Below are 22,505 nucleotides of genomic sequence, written 5' to 3'. Positions count from 1 at the left end.
ATCAATTTCACATGAATGACAGCGAAGTGAAACAAAGTGTATACTGCACAGTGGCTCTTCTTAACACACACACTGACTGCAACTTAAATATCATCAAATATTGATAATTGGCGCCAGTGTATTGATAACGTACCTCAAGACGAAATATCGCGATATATCGTAGTATCGATATTTTGGTACACCCCAATGTGTTACTGTGAAGAGACACAGTCACATATCCAACATTGCTCCACATCAGCTGTATCACTACTATTACTACAGTAATAATTACTAGAGACAATAATCCCCACCAGGGCTAAGACACCCGTGCACATGCAGATACTGTATTGTTGTAAGCAGACACACATTACACATACACACACATTTGCAGCTATAAAGAGTAGGCAAAAAGAAGTTCGTATGAAGCTTTGCATATACCGATATGTTTGTGCATCTAGATATCCTTTCACTTGGACAACTGAGAATCTTAATTCATCTCATCATTCATTTTGTTCAGGTAAAAGCACACAAAACACTAGAATGAAGATATAAAGTCCAATGAATAACTAGCTGCCGTGGTTCGTTCTAAATATTCTGGCATGAATCATGAGATGGTTTTGGTGTTTTTTTATTAGGAGCTGGGTGATTCACATGGCCTTACACCTTAATCACGTCACGGCAGCTGGAACAAGTGACAACAAAACAATCCCGAAGACCTCGATTCGGCTGGCTTTTTGTCACCGAGAAATGACATGTTATCTGCTGTACCACCAGCATAGCCCCAGCCTCGGGTCTTTTCACAATGGTTTGGTTTCGAAATGGAGTGAGTGGACATGGGTGCCTGTGTGCATTTGTGTAAGTGATTAAATGAAAAAAAAAAAAAAAAAAAAAGAAGCGAGGACCAAGTGTTCCCGTCAGTGTTCATCAAGGTGGCACTGTGTCTATATCTCCCAGGCTGTAGCGATGTATGCGTCCACTTGGTGGTGCTGGCACCCTGCGAGCACGAGCAGCCTCGGCGGGGAATTGAGGCGGCCTCTCTGAGCTGAGTGCAGCCGCAGTGCGCTTCCTCAGAAAATAATGTGTTTTTTATGTCAGTAGACTGTATGCATTGTGGCACACATACATAATTTCATTCATTGAAACAAATCACTGTACATTTTACACGATAGCGACGCCGTCATACTCAGTATTTACTGGGAATTGTAGAATAGTTTGAGTGCGACGGCGCCCGTTCATAATTTCTTGACATCTGAGTCTGTGTCTCACTTGAGAAGACTCGTTTATTGACATCTGGCCCAGTCATCTGTGACATGGCCTCAGCAGTTGACCTCAGCAGTGACGTACGCTGGACCATCAAGACGACCATCTCAACAGACCGACTTTGAAATGCAGGATGCAGACCGTGGGCAAGGAAGCATTCTCTGTTACAGACAGCCGACAGAGGAGGAAATGTTAAAAAAAAAAGGCCATGAGTATTATTACATTATACGTTTTTCTAAGTGGCCATCACTCTGACAGGGTATAGGACCAAGTTAAGTATAGCTACATTTGTAATTTAGAGCTGATTACTGACAAAGGGCGCATCAGCCTTAAATACGTTCCACTCAGTCGTCACCGCCATAACTACGGCCACGTCGCAGTCGTCGCCGCTCAATCGCTCAGTAGATGTCACCACCAACATCTTCACCGCGCTGATGGCAGTTCATCTGATGGCAGATATGCCAATAACTGTCACTGGTTTAACTGTCTCCTCCGTTATCAGATGAGGCCCTCGCGTCAAAGTCAGAATCGTGAAGCCGCAGACAATGTTCCAACCCAGCTGTGGAAACATCTTCCTTTTCCAGCAGGGTGCTGAGAAAAAAGACGACACAGAGAGGAGACTTCGAGGGGAGCTGTGTTCGGAATTTATTTTCTGTCCAGCAGAAATGTATATTTTCAGTGTACATTTTCATACCTTCAAATGAGCTTTAATTTTGCCAGAAACAATGAAAAACTCGTTTGGATGTTCTTTTCATGGCTATAGGACACAACGACTCAATGCTGGTCGGCTGGTAGTACCTTGTCTGAACCATATGAACCCATATGATAAGAACTGTTCTGTGAAGAGGTTTTTTTTTGCTTCCCAACTATATCAAACAGGTTGAAAATATACAATCACTTAAACTTCAATTGAGCATATCGTAAACCTTACCCTGTTGTCTTGGTTTCTTATTCAGTCTTATTAAAACAGAGCATTTCTGGTGGGTGTTGCTATGTTGCTATGGAAGACTAGCAACTACTTTGTGGAAGCTGATGAAGATCCAGTGAAGAATGAAGAATAAAATGTTGGGTCTTGAGACAAAACATACTTAATTTTGAGTATGAGGCTGAAGAGCGCTATTTCACCTTTAGGTGATCCACCTAATCAGGCAACTATGATAAAGAGGCGGCTGTTGGTCGGGACAGCTCTTGGTGCTGAAATGACATCTCATGGCGTCAACCAGATGACCGACAGATGGAAAATGCAGACAGGAAACGTGGAGAGCAAGACGGAGGCATGACCAAACCAGGGATGTTGCTTGGAACGCACGCCTGCCTATTTTCATGCGCGCCTTTGAGGAACACGAGGTGCTTTATCTTAAATAGGCGCCGGGGCTGACTGTATCCAAGCTTAATGAGAAACCTAATGAATCAATTGAGTGCGTAATGTACAGTTTATTATAGCGCGCAGCAGTCGAAGGAGGGCTGCACACACCACGACTTGTTGCATCCGCACTGGCACTAAACAGGGAGGAATTGGACTCTCGTGTTTAACCGTAAGTGTAGGGAATGACCAAACCCCAACTTGGTCAGCGTTTGCCTGCATGTTGAAGCATGTTTGAAGCATGTTTTATTAAATCAGCCCGAAAAATTGCTCCGTTATGAAAATACAACACAGGATGATTTGATTCTCATTTGTTAGGAGCAGGTATTTGTGCGCCTCTCGCACCCAGGCCTTTACGGCTGTTATGCATCCAAGGCGAGGCAGAGGGAGGACACGGAAGGGTGGGAATGAATCAAGGGAAAGACAATAAAAATCGACTTCCCCAAACAAACAAATTGCTTGATGTATAACAGTGACATTTCCCTAGTTACAGAGAGGCGTGTCTGAAAAGCAACAAACCATAGAAACTGACAGTCAGGCCTCCACTGGTATAATAAATAGCTGCAAATCAGGCTGATGAGCATGAGAGAGCAGGGGAGCGGCGGGTCGATGCGCCGAGTGAAAGATTCATCTGAATAACCCTAATCAATCAAACGTTCATCAAGTATTTTGCGCACTTTGTCAAACACGGATGACACTCGAGCCCGAAAGAAACACTTGTGGGAGAGAAAAAAACAACAACGGTTTGTGCCACGCACCAGAACAAACCGGGGACAGAGGAGCAGGAAGACAGAGCCAAGATGGTGTCGTGCTGTTATCGACGCCCTTTTTCTATTACGCTCTCGGCCAGGGAGAGCGAGCGGTGAGCGCCGGGTCCTCACGGAGGCTTCAGTTAGCTGCGGCAGGGGCTCCTGTGGGGTCCACCCCAGGAGACGGAGCGAAGATCAGAGAAGTCCTGCAGGTGAGAGAGGGAGAATTGATGAGCCAACGTGGCGTAACCCCACTCGGCACGTCCTAGCAACCTTGTGATGGGCTTTTGTGCGATTCGAGTGAGCTACAATCAAACAAGTCAGACGAAAGGAAACGTTTGTTCAATTAGAGCTGATTCGGTTCTGAACTAAAACTTAACGACCCGAGAATTTCAGCACCGTTGTTGCATCGCCTCGGTCTCTGGTGGCCGTTTTAGCCGTCGGAGTTCATCAAAGAGGGGCTTATGGTGGGAGAGTGTGGGAGGGAGGGAGGGCTCAGTTGGACGGCCAGAAGCAGAGAGAGGGAGGGAGGGAGGGAGAAGGAGAGACGGCCACATGGACAGAGGAGAAGCAGAACAGAGGCAGAGGAAGCAACAGGGGATGATGGGATAGCAGCTGACACTCACAGCTTGGAGAGCAGGAAAGAGCGGGGAGGCTTTCGACAAAGGAGGCGACGAGGAGGAGATGCAGTTCTGACGCAGGGCGCTCAAAGCGTCAACATTTTTTCTGCAGCTCGTTACAGCTATTCTCCCAATCAGCCAGAAGAGGAGGGGGATAAAGGAGTAAGGACTTCAGGCTTGATCAAGAGTAGCTGGTGGGGGAAAAAAAAAATAGGGAAAATGGATGTAAAGCGAGACGTGAGAAACCGCTGAGAGAGAACTTAGTAGAAGGGGAAAGGGATAGACAATACAAGGAGGGTAGGGAGAGAAAGTAGGGTTCGTTATATGTTTTCATTAAGGATGTGTAACCGTGAAACTTTCCCCAAGCCGCGCGACTCGATACGAGTCATGAATCACGGCCCGACATCATTAACTTAGCAAGACAAACACTAGACTCTCCCCTCGGCTGATGGGGAGAAGAAATCCTGGCAGCAGCAAAATCCTCCTGTGATCACATTAATATTGAGCTCGGCATTGTCAAATCTAATTCCCACTGATGGAATAAAGCAATGGAAGTGAGTGACACATATCCGCAAACCCACACACTCGTCCCGCTCTCCTGTCTCTTCAGTCAAGCGGCCGCAGAAGAGATCCGCGGCTGTCAGAGAAAAAGAGCAGCGGCGAAAGAGGAGACGCGTATTCATCATCGCCGCCGCAAAACGCATACACACAGCAGCGGGGGGGTGTTTTTGTTAATCAAATACGGGAAGAATACAGCTGTTCTCAATTGTGCGGTGTCACACTTAAGAGAATTTCCCTCTGACTTTTCAGGACACCGCAGGAAAAAGCTCACGAGACCCCCCCCCCGTATCAAACACTCGCACGACTGCACCCTGACCTGAATTCGCCGCGGTTTTATTATTGCCATCGGGGGAGAATACTCTGGCTAGAGCAGAAAAACAGTAAAAAACTTTCCCACAACGCAAAAAAGCAGAGGTCCCTGTCAGGGGTGCTGCTGGAAGGGAAGTGCAAATGAGGGCCGGGGAATCTCATCGAGCTCCAAGATAAGTCGCTCCGACTCATCGTCAGTCTGACTGAACGGATCGAGCGCCGAGAGATCCCAATACTCCGACCGTCAGATTCATCAATGGAGAGACCGCACGACAGAGGACAAAAGAGAGAACGAGGAGAGGACAGACTACAAGGCAAAGGTCTCGTCAAGGGCAGTCACCAAAAAACGTGAATCTAACAGTGTGAGTGAGGGGGGGGGGGGGGCTGCCTTTGAGGGGAACGCAACTTCTACGCAGGCCTACATTTGAATTCACGACGGCAAGCCTTTCGGGGGGAATTTAAGTGCGTTCCAAGCTTTTGAAAACAAAAAGGGTTTCGTCCTGCCGGAATATCTTAAATCAAACAAGACGAAAACAAGATGTTTGTGTTTCCTTTACAAGTCCTCCTCGGAGGGGAGAGAGGCTGTGCTCAACCGCGTGGAGTTGGCACACATCCGCGAGCTGAAGAGCAGCCTGTGGACCGCCGCACGCGTACCTGCAGAGGATAAAACACACACGCATACGGTAAAAGCAGAGGAGAGAGCGATCCCACATCTCTCAGGACAGTGGGAAAGAAAGAAAAAAAGCCTACATCGTTAGCTTGGTGTTTCCTTTAATTCTTTCGTTGGTTTGAATCCCGAAGTCCTTGAGCAAGAAACTGAACCCCGAACTGCTCCTGATGAGCAGCTGGCACGAGTGGCTGAATCTGACAAATGCTGTAAGGCGCTTTGAGCGCTCAGTAAACTGGGAAAGCGCTACAGAAATGCTAGCCCATTTACCATTAGCAACACATATTAACCATCAAATACAGAGCGTGTAATTCCTGACACCAGAAACAAAAGAAACAAGTCGCACGGGATCATGGGAATTGTTCTCTTTATTGTGCAACGACCACCGTTGCTGATAGAAGTCTAGTCAAATCTAGGTGTTTACATGCTGTAATGTTGACTCCCGACTGGAGGTGATGAGGAAATGCACTTATTTCATGTGTACAGGGGCAGATAATAAACACTGTGTGAGCAACACAAATTAACCCATCGCTGATCGCCCCGGTCACGGCAAACGCACCATTAATGTTTAAAGTCCCTAAGACATGACTCAGGCACACATGTTCGCAGACGGGGTGATATTTTAAGCGTTTATTCATGTTAAGTTGAGTCCTTTGATGATGACAGGTGACCAAATGAAACACACACCCTTACCTTGAGTAAACATGTGGATTTTTCCGGATTGGAAATTTGGGATAAGGTAACACACAGTCTTCTAAATGCTCAACGTTCCAAAGCGAGTTCATGGAGGTAACTCATTTACAAGCAGAACCTGTGTGGGTTATGGAGCGCCAATCTGCAAGTGAATTAGTAACGTAATGTCCTTGAATGACATATACTGTAGGCCACTGACTGTTCTGTAACTGTAAAGGCACATTTTAAATGCGTTTCAAAGATCACAGGATGTGAGTTACGATCCACAGATCTGAGGTTATATCTGAAACATCTCCTTTTCCTATGACTTCTTTTCTCTCCAGAGTTAAGTCATGATTCATGTATAGCTTCTTCACAAGACACGATCCGGTGCCACCGCATGAAGCGTACATGAGGCTGCTGTTTGTCTCTGTACATATCCCATTTTGGGAAATCTCCAGCTTTTTAGGTTATCAAGTCTCACCGCCTATATCAATGTGTAATTCGTTGTTTTGTTAAACACAAACCGCCCCCGGATAAAAGGTAATCCGCATTACAATTCAAAGACACCGAAATGAAGTCACCCAAAAGGCGTTTAAAGTCTAATCTAGGGTTAATTTCATACCGTAATTGCCCCCACACATGCTGCCTCTAACGAGGCATGTCGTACAACACGCAACACATGTGCTGTACAGTACCTGCAGTGTGCGAGCAGGCTGGATTACCGCTGCCCAAGGTTAATCATGGCGCTCTTCGTGCGCAGCGAGTTCATACTGGAGGTGCCAAAGCACCCCCTGTAATTTTAAGAACAAGCTGACTTAGAACAAAGTCAGAGGTATTCTGAAAAGTTTGATCCCAGCAGAGAGCTTAGGAGAGGTTGAGCGAGGGGAAAGAAAGAAAGGTAGAGAGGCAGAGAAAAGGAACAAAGGGAAGGCAGCTAATAGTTTGGAGGATCTAGGAATAAAAAATTTATAGGGTAAAATAAGGTTCCTTAAGTCCATCCGTCAGCATTGCTGCAGTGGAAATTAGTCTTGCTCCAGTCGAATCTCCACCAGCCGCGGTGCACTTCCACTACGAGGAGTTGCGTTAAATAGTCATTCTGTTCTGAGTCTCTGCACTGCATCCCCGGGTTGTAGAGTTTGTTGTACATCTTTTTCGTTTTGTGTCAATTCGTACAGGTCTTGCGTGTTTTTTTTTTAAGCCTGTACAACAATTCACAAGCGAATCACTGTTGCCGTATTACAGTGAGAGTTTGGGAAATGTATTATGTTGAACAGCCTATAAAGAAAAAAAAAAAAAAAAGAGCAATGTTACCGCTCGGTAACAACGCACCATGTGAGTACAGCCTTCATTCGTCTGGAGATTTACTTTGAACGTCTTACAAATGTATTATCAAATGTTTACTGATCCTCCCTCAGCTCTCCCCTCCCTGTCCTTCACTTTTTTCAACTAGTTTTTTTACTTACCTCAGCACTCCCTCTCATCTTTAATCAGTCCAACCCCCCCATCCCCACCTTTTCTTTTCTTTCATCCTTCTTCCTTCCTTGTGTCCTCCTGCTGTGGCTCCCTGCCATCCCTCGCCCTCTGTCCTCCTCCGTCACTTATTTGTCTTCTCTCTCCCTCCTCCTTATTTCTTGCCCTCTTCTCCTGCTCTTTACATGCTCACCCCTCTGTCAGCTGAGCCACTCATTTGCTATACATCTATATATATACACATAAACACTAAGACTAATAATTATCAATATCACATGAATACCATAATCTGTGTTTCCAAATACCATCAATTATGCTCATCTCTACCACTTTAGCAGAATCTGCACTTACATTATCACCTAATAATAGAATAGAATATCATATTTTCTGATTCCCCGCATCCAGCAGACAGAGTATTCATTTGTCATGTTTCTGTTAAACAGATGAATCTAAGTCCAACGTCTCCGGCCTGGTTTGTGCTGACAGGAGCAGTCATTTTAAGTTAAAAACGCGATCTTTTCCTCACCCCAACCAAGTAGTTAGTCTGCCTAAACCTAACCAGACATAGACATTTCAAGATATCTGTGCTTTGCAGAACTTTTTACATTATAATTCATTGGACTGTGGTTTTCTATCCTCTATGGTACAGTGGCCCTGCAGTGCAAATCACAACAACAAAACAGAAAACACAACACATTAACCAAACCGGAAAAGGTAGGTACCCTTTTGCTGTTTTGCTGTTGTGTTTCCTGATTTGCTGTTGTGTTTCCTGATTTGCTGTTGTGTTTTCTGATTTGCTGTTGTGTTTCCTGATTTGCTGTTGTGTTTTCTGATTTGCTGTTGTGTTTCCTGATTTGCTGTTGTGTTTCCTGATTTGCCGTTGTGTTTCCTGATTTGCCGTTGTGTTTCCTGATTTGCCGTTGTGTTTCCTGATTTGCTGTTGTGTTTCCTGATTTGCTGTTGTGTTTTCTGATCTGCTGTTGTGTTTCCTGATTTGCTGTTGTGTTTTCTGATTTGCTGTTGTGATTTGCACCTCAGGGCCACCTTATATTTGCATCTAATAACAACTTACATTCTCAAATTACTCTTCTTGCATTGAATCTGATGTCACAGTCAGTACTAGCTATATATTTATAAATATATGTATATATATATAAATTTTCTTTATTTTTTAATTTTGCAACATATTTAACTGTTGCAGAACAGCACTGCAAATACTCAAATCATATGCATTTATAAATCACATTATTCAGCATTTTACTAGCATTTAACTACCCCGATAGGTCGTCCATCCATTTATTTTTTCATTATTATATTCTGTCTAGTCTTTTCCATTCAATTGAACCTTTCCCTCAGGCCATCCACTAGCTTGTACATTTTTAGAACCTCTTGCACTTCTGTTTTTCATTGTTGTTTCAACCAATTCCTGCAGCTTTCCCTCCATGCAACTGGTCCACCTTCTTCCTTCCTCCGCCCTCTTCTTGTCCTCTACGTTACTTATCCAAACTTCTCTCCCTTTGCCACCACCACCTTTAAGTCCTCCACTCAAGGCCTTTATCCTGATAACTAGCCCTTGTAGGAATTTGATCGTGACCATGGTGTGTTAGTCGTTTCTCAGCTGCTACCCCAGTCTGAGCCATACACCAAAACATTTAGTTTTAAAAAAAAAATGTCAAACTGCAAGCTTTGTGTAAAGCCATGCAAGGATCACATGTTGAAAGTACAGCTCCCGTGGTGACAGAAAGAACAATTAGAAAATGTGACGCAGTTCGTTGTGAGCGTTATTTTAAGCGCTGAAAAAGTCAAGTTCTTTGGGTTCACAGGAAATGGATGAATTGAAACTAAAAATGAGGCAGGCTGACATGAAGCACAGCGGGGTTTGCCTCTGTGGAGTGTGTTAATTTTCATAATCACAAGAGCTGGAGTGGGAGGCGCAGAACCACTGCTACCACTACTCTTAGAGCTGCGGAGGGGAATATGGATGAACAAAGACACAGAGAGGGTTATTGATTATCGGCAAAGTCAGGCGGAACGGACGACTCGGCTATTAGACAAATACGTCACTCCAAAACGCCGTGGTCGCAATCTATAACCGGCACAACTCAATTGTCCCTAAATGTCACGCTGTGGCTACATTGTGAACTGGCAGCTGAATGAAGTAGGAGCAATGAAGCAGAGCGAAGACCCAGAGAGAGAGAGAGAGGGAGAGAAAGGGAGAATGAAAGGTCAGAAAGGCGAACTAGGAAGAAACTGTCTGAATGGCACACACTGGGACAAAATTGGCCAGAGAAAAGAAAAGGAGAGGTTCTGCGGCGATGAAGGACGTTTTTTGAAAAGAGGGAGCGGGATGAAAACAGCGATGACCTAAAGATCGGGACGGAAAAATGGTGAGGTGACTTACTCGCTCATTCTCCTTTGTCCGAACCCCTCTCTCTCTTTCTCTTTGATAGTACATAAATCTTTTGCGGCTACCTTTCCCCCGAACGACACGGCAGTCACTTTGTTGGAAAAAATGTAACACAGACTGCAGCCACACGCAGCTTCGTCCTCCGAGGCGAAATTACTCTAAATTGCCTTTTCTGCAAAAGTGCAGAGATGATCATTGTGCGCTTGTGTCCTGATTAGCAATGGCATCAGAAAACAATAAGTAAAATGTCTGTGTTGTTTCTATAGAGACCTGTAATTGAGTGTTTTACCGGTTTGGTATCTACAGTTTTATTAGTTATGGAGACATCGAATGGGGGAGAAAACACCTTCCATTATTTAGGAATCTTCACAGAGGTGACGAGAGAAATTAATTGGAAATTGCACATTTACATTTGTTGTACAAATTGTGAACTCTTTAAACCAGCCATTTCCCAGTTGGGAATTTACAAATGAGGTAATTTGGTTCAATGACGCATTTCTTTCTTAATTTGGGCGAGCGCTTCTTCAGATTATCACCGCAATAGACCCCCTCCGTGGAAGCGCAGCTACAGACCAGAGGAAGAGGAAAATGCCGTAAACACACACAAACACACATGAAAAGAGTCAAGTTTAGAGAGACTTCGGGAAAGAAAGGGAAAACAGAAGCCGCAGCGGTTTTGAAAAACAGGGAGAATATATTAGCTCCCGTAAACTTTCTTTGTAGATTTTCCCTGGCTTTCCACTACTGATGGCTTATCTGATATCCAGTCAAAGTAAATCCCTTCAAAATATCAAGAGCCTTCCAAAAAGTCGATAACAGTTCAAGATAGTCTGTTTCCCATTACAAATGGATGTACGCGAGGCTCGGGTTCTCATGTTTGCAATACGCTGATTGCTTCCCCTCAACCTGTTAATGTTTGAGGCCCGAACCACTTTAAAGGAAAGAAAGTGGAAAGTGTGGTGTAAGAAACGGACTGAAGCTGCAGCCGTTTCGGCTCCCTGCACAAAGCATTTTGTAACAAGCATAAACTGCTCCAAGTCTTTGATTTGTTGCTACTCACCCGCTCACACTGGGAAAAAAAAAAAAAAAAAAAAACTTGCTTTAGGTCGCGAAATAACAAATGCAAGCAAATGCCCTTCAGTAGCAACACAGAACGCAAAGCAAAATTTACAGCCAGCAAAAAAAAAAAAGCGTGGGAGGTCGACGGAGGTGTGCAGCCGTGGGCTAACAGACGGATAGAGTTGCCCTTCAGGTGGCGCAAATTGAGTCGTACGTGTCAAAGAGTTACTTTTGTCCGACTGCCGTGTTGCATAAAACAGGCAAACAACGTCCACAAAACGGGGGATGGATTCGACGCCTGAGAATAAAGGGTTCTCAACTCATGTGTGCACATTCCACAGACACTTGTGCGCTCCTGTATCAGGCAGGGAACATCGAAAGCAACAACTGTGAGAGAAATTTCACTTTGCATTACGTTGTAATGCATGTTTTCGGGATGAAGTGATACCAAGAGAGAAAACTGAGGCTCTTGCTCTCTGTCCACCCCACACTGCTCGCATACACCAGAGCAAAACCTCACCTGGAGCAACCTTGTAATGCTATTGTAACATAGCTGCTGAATGTACAAAACTGGATGAAAATGATCACCAATGGCGGTGAATGTATGGTAACAGCAAAAGTAATTATACCTTATACAATTAGATTGTAGCTCTTCTGCTCACTGGACAATGGAAATAAAGGCACTTAAAGATATAATATGTAAGGTTGCCACATTGAAATGCCTCAACACGACCTAACATGTGGCGTATCTTTTGTTGAGTTGTGTACCTACATTTCCTGCAGTGTTTCCAACAATGATCACACCCAGAGAAGTCTTAACTGTAACTGTACATGCCATTTGGTCACCAGGGGCTCTAACTTCCATGGAAGCATTGGCAATTGTGGCTTATTAACAAAAAAGACAACCACTCGCATGATCGCCCCCTACTACGACATTGCCAAGATATGTCATTTGTTTTCATTGTATTGTGTGAGGGACCCCCTATGGCAGTAATTACAAATTGTGCATTTCAGTGTCCACAATTTTGCTTCAGAAATGTAATTTTGCAAGGGTTTAAACAGGAAGACTGTAACGTCTAGACTGGCCTTGTAAGCAAACTGTCTGAATTACAGTTTTCATCTCTGTTTTCTTGATGCACTTCATAGCTTGGCATTAAAAACTCACTATCAGTTTCCATCTTGGAACAGGAGGCAGCTACGTAACTTGACCGGCTTGTACAACATTTTAAAACACAGCGTCACAGGATAGCATAACATGAAAAACAGAGCCAAACGTACAGTGCTGCAGCACAGTCGCTCTGCAAATACCCAGCGCAAAGAGTGAGGCAAACATACAGTCGTCAGAAAACAGAGACACACAAACATTTACTTCATAATAAAGGTTAGAATGTTTTGTTTACTTAGTTTCCTCTGCTCACCCGTACATGTTTACAGTTTGGTATAGTTTTTTTTAAAGCTCTTTTCATTGAGGGCATTTTTTTCATATAATTACAAAAGAGAGAAGACAGACAGATATACAAACACAATCAAACACAGCAACCCTACCACCACCCACCCACGTCGCTGGTATGGTAAAAATAAATATTCAAATAACTTCTCCCACGGTTACAACCAAAAAATAAAATAAAATTAAATGCAGTCAAGTAAGGTATGAGTTGAGTTCAAGTGTTGATCAAATGTATATCCCAAACATTGCGTAGACAGAATAATAAATCAGGGGGCAGGTTTTATACTGACTCAGGTAAGTGGATATAATGATGGTAGTACAGGCGGGAAAGATCCCCAAATATTCTCGCTTTTTTCTGGATTCCTCTTCACACTGAAAATGATTTTTTTTTTCAGGTGTGCTATGTGATGATAATTCATTTAACCGTTGTTTCTGCGATGGAGGAAGCCCTGATTCCCATTTCTGCAGAATACACTGCTGTGCCCGAGAGTAATATAAAATATTTTCATGTGAAACTCATATTTAGGCCTTGTATATCCCCCTAAATCCATACTCTCAGGTCAGGTTGGATCTTGGTTTGTGTAGTGTCAGATGTTATTTCAATATGTATTTCCAAACTTCTTCCAGAAGAGGACAATTCCAGAGCATATGAAGCAAGTCCCTATGATAGGGACTATCATATCATAGGTTCTACATCTCTAACAAGTTGTGGTGTACTTTATGCAGTCTATGTGGAGAATAACAAGTTCTATTAAATAAATGAAATTTTATTCGTCTGTGTTTTTTTTGTTTTTTTTAAACAAGTACAGTCTCAGAGATTTCAAGGATATCATACCATTTACTGTCTTAATACCTACAGTCAAGATCTGATTCCCATTTCTTTCTTCCTATCAATCTTATCGTAAATTGTCAAGTTACTATTTAAAATGGTGTAAACAGCAGATATCAGCCCCTTACTAGTGTTCAGTGTTTCACACATTTTTCAAACAGGGAATCCAGGGGGAAATGAGGAACGTCCGTATAACTGTTATGGATCCAATGTCTGGTTTAGAATTTTAAATTTCTCTTTCAGGTGTTGAAAAGTTATCTTGAAAATATGAAACCTGAACCCTTTTTATGCCCGTACTGACTCAATTTCTTAATATTCTTCATGTGATCTGATTTTTCCGCGAGTTTTATGAAATAGTGAAATGTTTAATTCAAACCATTTGCGTGAGCTTCATGCCAAGCGGAAAGTTTTAAATTATGGGGTTCTTAGAGATGGTTAAGAGTGATTTATTTCAGGTTAGAAAGGGAAGATATTTTAAGGGAACATTTTTGATCCCATTTTGAATCTATACCTAGTTTTCCTTCCAAAGAAAAACTACATATAGATTTGTTTAGTTGGACAAAGAAAGATTTGGGGTTTTTAATTGTGATTCTCTGGAATAAATATAATAACTACGCACACAGCAATATTGTTGAAGCCAATTCCAAAACATCTGTCTTATATAGTGTCTCATAAAACAACTGAGATCCATGACTGATATCACATGAGTTAAAGAGGGACCTTCCGTCATCTGTAACAAGTGATTGTATAAATCTCTCATTCTATTTCCATTTAATTTTACATGCCAGTAGCTTTCTAGTCTTGTTTCTGAATTCGTAGTAGTGGTAGTTGGTCCTCGCTAAATCAGCCTCAGCTTTGTTAGTGCACAAGTTATCATACTGAAACCTTTTTAAAGCCAAAGAGTTAAGTTTCACTTTTTGGTGTGAGCGTGTTCATGCTCTAGATCTCCAATCTTGTTTTCCAGAGTTTTCCTTTTGTCTTTTGCCCTGTACAATATATATGAAAGACCTCCCATATATGCTTTTAAGGCCTCCCATATATTAGTAAGAGAAGAAGAATTTATATTAGTTTCCACGAAAAGGTCAAAAAAGCTCTCATAAAACTAGTGTTATATATAAGATTTGAATCTCCAGGTGGAAGGAGTTGGTTGTGTGGTATCCATATCTCAAATCATCTATAAAAAAGGTTATTGTCCGACAATATAGCCGCTAGATAGGAGCAGTCAGTGACCCTGACAATCATACTAAAGGATATCAAAAACATTCTACAATAGGAATTGTGAAGATTGGAGAAGAAGGAAAAGTCTTTTAGTGTCGGGTTGAACTTACGCCAAATATCACACAATCCCAGATCCCTCAACCCCTGGACCAGGACTAATGCAGCCTTTGAGCGATTAAGAGATCCTGGTGTGGAGCGATCTAAAGCTGGATCAAAGACCAAATTGAAATGGCTGCCAAACCAGACAGTGGCCTCTCAGCGGTGTCAAGTTTTAGTATCAGGTCATTGTTTGGAGTCGTATACACAGACAAGTGTGGCCCTGTTCATATCCAATCCATGTGCCCTCCCCGTGTGTCCTATCACTTTTTGTGCTGTGTTGGAGAGGTGAGGGTAGGTTACTCTCTATTCTCTCTACAAGGCCTCTCAACAGTTACAGAAGAAGTACATAAGCAGCAAACCACAGTAGAGTGTCTAGGAACTATAGCCTCCAATCAACAACAGTCAGAATTTAAGACTTGGAACCTGGTATGTCAATGTAAACTGGACTTGAGGCACCACATATGCCACTGGTTAGTAAGGGGAATACCATGAAAATAATAACAATACATTGACAATAACCTAAACAAGTATGAGATCAGGTGGACTCCACCACTATTTTAATTACTAAATTATTAAGAAATCACATGTTGGGTAAAATGATGTGTTTTCTCAGCTGCTCAGTTAGCTGTCATCGTCAACGGTTTTCAAGAATTCCACCAGCAGAAGGTGGCACGACCCACCTGATGGTTCCCTTGAGCGTAAATCTTAGTGTAGCTGAACAGTGGAGGGAATAAACTATCCCTCTCCCCCGAAGGCTTTAAGGCGTGACAGACTTAGGCTGCAGGGATAATGAATCTTTTCAGTTTTGTCTGGCCAGGTGCATCATTTTCTCCTGGTTCTTAATGTTGAGGAGCTTCACGATCGTGGGTCTTGGTCTTGGTGCATCGCCAGCGTCGGTGGTGGTGGTGGGGTTTTCCCAGGCGGTGTGCCGCCCCGCAAATGATGGGAGTAGAAAAGTTTTCTGTGACGAGGATTTCTGGTATGACTCGCTCCAACAATCCAGCTGCGTCACAATCTTCAACTTTTTCAGGGAGATTGAGAATGCGAACAATGTTAGGCCTGCTTCTATTTTCTTCAGGTTGTCCAGTTTGTCTTTGAGAGATTGGACCTCTTTCTCCAGTCTCGCGAATGGTGGTGTCTTTTATGTTGTCCTCACTTGCTGATACGAGTCCCTCACTTTCCTCGTCTTGGTCTGCTAATGTCGACGGCGCTGTTTCAATTATAGAAGGTGAGGACTGGATGGAAGTTGATTTGGTGTCCAACTGATATTTCTTCATTACTTTCCTGAATGGTGGACACAACTGCGTCACGAGTGAAGTATCCTCCTTTAGGGGAGCCGGTTGCCATTTTGGTTGTAGGCGCAGGTCTGATTGTTTGTTTAGGCTGCGATGGAGTTTCTTTAATACCCCTGAAGTTGTATTGCGCCACGCAATACAAGGAAGAAATGACTTCACAACTGTCAAAAATGTGATTCTCAGAAATATATCGGAAAATAAAGGCAACTGTTGAGATGCACCCATGGGGGTCACGTTTGAATGACCTTCCATGTCGGCTGCAAAACGCAGTTAGATAACCGATTGTCGTCATCATCATCAGTCATACAGTCGACAACAAAATCAGGAAGGCCAGAGTCCCTCCGAGAGCAACAGTGGACCATGTTTGCTCAATTTTAAAGTGTCTTTGCTTTTGTGTGCTTACAGCTAATCTCAGCCAACAGACCTTTAATAAGAACTTGTGTGTAAATGTACTGCCCGGTGAGTCAGTTGAGAATGTGTTCAAGGGCAGATCCTGAATGCTCCGGTCCCTCACTGCTGTGGCCTTGGACAGGGAACTGAACCCTCATGAACATGGGCTCCTTTTATACTTTACCTGAGAAGAGGGCAGACATAGGGAAAGGAGAAGTTGCACTGGTGTGTGAATGTGATTGTGTGTGTATTAGGGCACATTTGTGTGTTATCTACGGTATGATCCAACCGCTTGTGCTATCAAAAAAATAATAATACTGGCTGATCATCTTTAACACAAGGGCCATATTGTCCTTGTCACAGTTTAATTAACATTTTGATGAAGTTTACCTAACCTGTGAACATTTTCAAGGGCACACAGACCAGGGAGCAGTGGAAATATTTTTCTCTGTTACTTTCAGTTTGATTAATTTTTCTAATCTCAGTCGTTCCCATAAGAAGAGAAATGTTTCCTCATTTTGTGACCTTCCTTGTGATCTTCCCAATTCACCCTACTGCTTTGTTTTTTATGTGTTTTTATCTGTTTTTTTCCAACGGCTCTACCGTTACGGGACTGTGATCATCAAGATGAAAATTTAGCTCAGTGAGTCAGAGGGGAGACATTTCGCCTCTGCGCTAGCGAACTTCATTATACTTTGCAGCACTTGAGAAAATTATTTTTCCATAAATCACATCTCTTCTTTTGTAATCAGCATCTAATTAAAAAATGAACTTAAGGTGATACTGCGGATGTCTTTGAATCTCAACGTCTTAACAGTGGATTTTCACCTGCTGTAATCCTCTTTGAAAAGCCCAAAATATAAATATGTATCCAAATAAAAATAAGTGGTTGCTGTAATCCACAGGCAAGAAGATAGAAAGGAGCATTTTAAAGATTCAAAACCGTATCAAACACGAGGCTTTCACTGAGTCAAAGACATGTGGGTACACTATTTATTTTGCAGCCATTGCAAAAGTCCTAATACTCCAAAGCTCAACTCAGATCTTCTAGAAACTAATTACAGCCAGGTGAGAAGGTCAAGCCAGTGACCACTGTTCTGGGCCCATATTCACAAAGAATCTTAAGGCTAAAAGTAGCTCCTAACAGGCGAATTTAGGAGCAACTCCTAAAAATAATGGGCGTGTCAGTCGTAACTTTAGGACTCCTAATTTTTGAAAATAAGAGTTATTCACAAAACATTTTAAGCCTAAAAGTAGCACCTAAGTCTGGGAGACCTTAGAAGTAGTCCAGAGGACTCCTAACTCGCTAAGACCTGGTCACAGCCGAATGTTTTGGAGATGCTAAGTGACAGGGAATTATTAAAACGATGTCGGATGGACCGTGAAGGGACTGAAGTTGTGGTTGAGTTGGTGAGGGACGCAATAACGTTCCCAACCAACCGAAACAATCCAATAACGCCAGAGTTAAAATACACACCGGTATTTGGCTACGGGGAAAATGCAGCTCTTCGCACGGGACTAGTATTACCTGGGGACCTCAAGTGATTTAGAATTTATCCCACCACGTCCGTGTTTCGTGCGGCGCATTCGCACAGGATAAGCAAAGTCTGTGTTTTACTGACATTATCCCCGGGTCGATCGCACCGGAGCCCTTGCTGGAGCAGCACAACTGTTATATATGGATATTTTTAATATAATAACTGGTGAGCCTGTTGAAAGATGGAAAAATGTTCCTTACCGCATGCTGCAATGCATGTAATCCATCTAATCATCTTTCGAAATTTCGCTCTTTTGATGAGCCTCCTGAATTTGCACCCAAAATGCTGTCAAATGTTTCATTTATAATTCCCAACGCAGCCTCCATAATTCTCGACTGGGAAAAAGGCAGAAAAAAGGTGGAAACACAAAAAACCTTAAGAAAAACAAAAAACGACCCCAAATCACAGAGATGCCGATTCGCACGGGACTGATGTTATTAACTCATGACCTCTGTGTTTGGTGAAATATAATAGGTAATTTGCAGTGGAATTTTTACTTTACAAATTATGGACATGGCAGATTCACACGGGATTAAGATCACAGATGACCTCCGCAATTATTACAAATTACTGGCGGTCCCCAGGTTATACTAGTCCCATGTGAATAGGGCTTTTGTCAATCGGAAAAAGTTGCATTCCATCAATACACAAATTGTCTTTGACGCATGTTACAATATACTGGACATTGTTGCGAAATGGCCCGGATCAACACACGATTCCCGAATGTTAATGGAGAGTGGTTTGACGCAGCTTTTCGAGCAAATTCCGCTTTTATTGGCAATTCACGTTTTTCATCGCAATCTTCTAATTTGTAGTTTTTGTTTGGGGGGGGGGGGGGGGGGGGGGGGGGTTGCACTTCATTCTCATCATAAACACATTTCTTTATCCAATATCTTTTCATAGGCTTTTTCATGGGCTTGCAGGCTTCTTCCTTATTTTCACTTCATGCATTGCGTAGCCTAAATGACTTTTCAATGGGCTGCCCTGTCACTCAACAGCCAATCACCGTTGTCACCGCTTCTAAGTGCGTCCTTATAAAATGACGTCATCCATAGCAACAGAGAGTTACTTCTAGTTTAGGAGTTCACTGTTTTCATAACTAAAAGTAGGTCTGAGCGGCTTTGTGAATTACTTTTAAGAAACGACTCCTACATAAAAACTTTTAGTCTGATTTAGGAGGACTCCTAACGTTAAGATAAAAGTCTTTGTGAATACGGGCCCTGGACTGTGATTCAACATTTGTGAAGTGAATCCACTGGGCACTTTTATTGAGACATCGGGACATTTTCCTGCCATGACAGCAGCAACAAAACCACATATTTCTGAGAGGATTTTTTAAAACATTCCAGCTGTGTATATACATAATCTTCTCCTGACCTTAACTAAGTGGAATTGCCAACATTTATTCTGGCAATTGGGTTGAAGTGAACACAGGATTATTTAACCTTTTCAAGCACTGGCAGTACTTGGCAAAGGTTAGGGAAAGGCTATCGTCTGTTTTAATACAACATAACCTGGGCCCGTATTCACAAAGAATCTTAAGGCTAAAAGTAGCTCCTAACAGGCGAATTTAGGAGCAACTCCTAAAAATAATGGGCGTGTCAGTCGTAACTTTAGGACTCCTAATTTTTGAAAATAAGAGTTATTCACAAAACATTTTAAACCTAAAAATAGCACCTAAGTCTGGGAGACCTTAGAAGTAGTCCAGAGGACTCCTAACTCACTAAGACCTGGTCACAGCCGAATGTTTTGGAGACGCTAAATGACAGGGAATTATTAAAACGATGTTGGATGGACTGCGAAGGGATTGAAGTTGTGGTTGCGTTGGTGAGGGTTGCAATAACGTCCCCAACCAACCGAAACAATCCAATAACGCCAGAGTTAAAATGTTTGGCAACACTCCGGTATTTGTCTAGGGGGAAAATGCAACTCTGTGCACGGGACTAGTATTACCTGGGGACCTCAAGTGATTAGGAAATTATCCCACCACGTCAGTGTTTCGTGCGGCGCATTCGCACATGATAAGCGAAGTCTGTGTTTTAACTCGAATTTACTGACATATTCCCCGCGATCGATGCACCGGAGCCCTTACTGGAGCAGCACAACGGTTAGATATGGATACTTTTAATATAATAACTGGTGAGCCTGTTGAAAGATGGAAAAATGTTCCTTACCGCATGCTGCCATGCATGTATTACATCTAATCATCTTTCGAGATTTCGCTCTTCTGATGAGCCTCCTGAATTTGCACCCAAAATGCTGTCAAAACTTTCATTTATAATTCCCAACGCAGCCTCCATAATTCTCAACCGGGAAAAAGGCAGAAAAAGGTGTGGAAAACACAAAAAACCTTAAGAAAAACAAAAAACGACCCCAAATCACAGAGATGCCACTTTGCACAGGACTAATATTATCAAATGACCTCTGTGTTTGGTAAAATATAATATGTAATTTGCGGTGGAAATTTTACATTACAAATTAAGGACATGGCAGATTTGCACGGGATTAAGATCACAGACGACCTCCGCAATTATAACAAATTACTGGAGGTCCCCAGGTTATACTAGTCCCGTGTGAATAGGGCTTTTGTCAATCGGAAAAAGTTGCATTCCATCAACACGCAAATTGTATTTGACGCATGTCACAATATACTGGACATTGTTGCAAAATGGCCCGATTCCGGAATTTTAATGGAGAGTTGTTTGACGCAGCTTTTTGAGCAAATGACGCTTTTATTGACAATTCACGCTTTTCATCGCAATCTCGAATTCTCCTCATAAATAAATTTCTTTATCCAGTATCTATTCATAGGCTTTGTCATGGGCTTGTAGGGAACTTCCTTATTTTCACTTCATGCATTGCATAGCCTAAATGACTTTTCAATGGGCTGCCCTGTCACTCAACAACCAATCACCGTTGTCACCGCCTCTAAGTGCGTCCTTATAAAATGACATCATCCATAGCAAGAGATAGTTACTTCTAGTTTAGGAGTTCACTGTTTTCATAACTAAAAGTAGGTCTCAGCAGCTTTGTGAATTACTTTTAAGAAACGACTCCTACATAAAAACTTTTAGTCCGATTTAGGAGTACTCCTTACGTTAAGATAAAAGTCTTTGTGAATACGGGCCCTGAGCAATATTTACCTAACCCTAACCCAAAGTGCCTTTGCCTAAAACCTAACCACAGCCTGGTTAGAAAGCGAAACCGTGACTCTGGTGTGATACTTCTGCACTTTGTATGTTCACCATCTAACCCTTAACCTCCCTGCGACCCCGGCACAATATAAATGTAGTTTTTCCTTCAGTCAAAGAAAAAGAAACACTGTCTCTGAACATAACCTAGGCAGAAATGACATGTCCTTCAAAATGTACTTCCTGTTGCGAAATAGGAGGATACAAACATCATTTCTAGATAACATGGCTGCAACTCTTGAACCTTTTAGTGTTCGGTTGGAAGTAGTTCAATCACTGCAATGCTGATTTTAGCCAACCGCTCAGCTGGCATTCGTGCTGCTACTCCTACAGAGATAATGGCCTTAATTCAGCAATTCAGCCATGATATGCAAATGCAGATGGCCAAGTTGAAAATAATACAAATGATCCTGACTTTCCTCTGCTCCTCTCTACGCATGCTGTGACTGTACACAATCTGTACTTGTCAGGTTTTTTTTGCCTGCTCATTTTCAGGGCTCTTTGGTTCTCCCATTTTCTCTGTGTTTCTTTGCCACACTCCCAATCTCCACTCTGTCAGGCCCAAATGGCTCTGCCTGCCTGCATTGCTCCTTTCAATTTCCTACCCTTATTCATCCCTTCATCCTGCTGCTGTCTCTCTCCCAGCTGGCTCTTGGCCTCCACCCAGGTGGGCTCTTTGCCCTGGAGGGTCACGATGGCCTGCATCACTTTGTGCACCAGTGCTGGGGGGCAGCCGTGGGACTTCATCTTTGTCATGCTCATTTTACTCAGCAACTCCATAGCAAGTGAGAAAGGACAGAAAATATGCGAATGGATATCGACAGGGTGTACTTCTTGGTCAGTCACATTATAATTCATGGACTCTTTCTTGTAAAAGGAGGACCAGACACTTGCATGAACAAATCCTGCTGGCCATTCTTTACATTTTGGCTTGTTTGAACCTCCAAAGAGTACATCCACTTAAGTAACCAGGAAATCCTTCTGCCACTGGTGATTGTATCTGGTAGACTTATCTTTCTGAATGCTGAAAGGATTCCCCTTAAAAATGTGAACATAGACTCACAGATTTGCCTCACCCTTACAAATATTCAGTCAAAGAAAAATAATTTCATTTCTTTGCCTTCATCCAGAGTTGGCCGCGGTGAATACGAACAGAAATCTTTTTAGAGCCCTCAGCGTGAGCAACTATTCTCCCTTTAACTGTTGAGGCAGGGTTGCTGAAGGACAGAAATATCTGTTCTATGTTGTGCTTTTAAAGTACTGACAATGGTTTACCAATCTAAGGCTTGACTAAAATTACCACTGAGCAACTCTACAGTCAGGATAGTTGCTTTGCAAGTCTGCTACAGCATCTCTTTAGGCTAAAAATGTACCACGTT

The sequence above is a fragment of the Sparus aurata genome, chromosome 10, assembly GCF_900880675.1.
Source record: "Sparus aurata chromosome 10, fSpaAur1.1, whole genome shotgun sequence".
Classification (NCBI taxonomy): domain Eukaryota; kingdom Metazoa; phylum Chordata; class Actinopteri; order Spariformes; family Sparidae; genus Sparus; species Sparus aurata.
The sequence above is the reverse complement of the archived record's forward strand: the minus strand, read 5'-3'. Positions refer to the sequence as shown.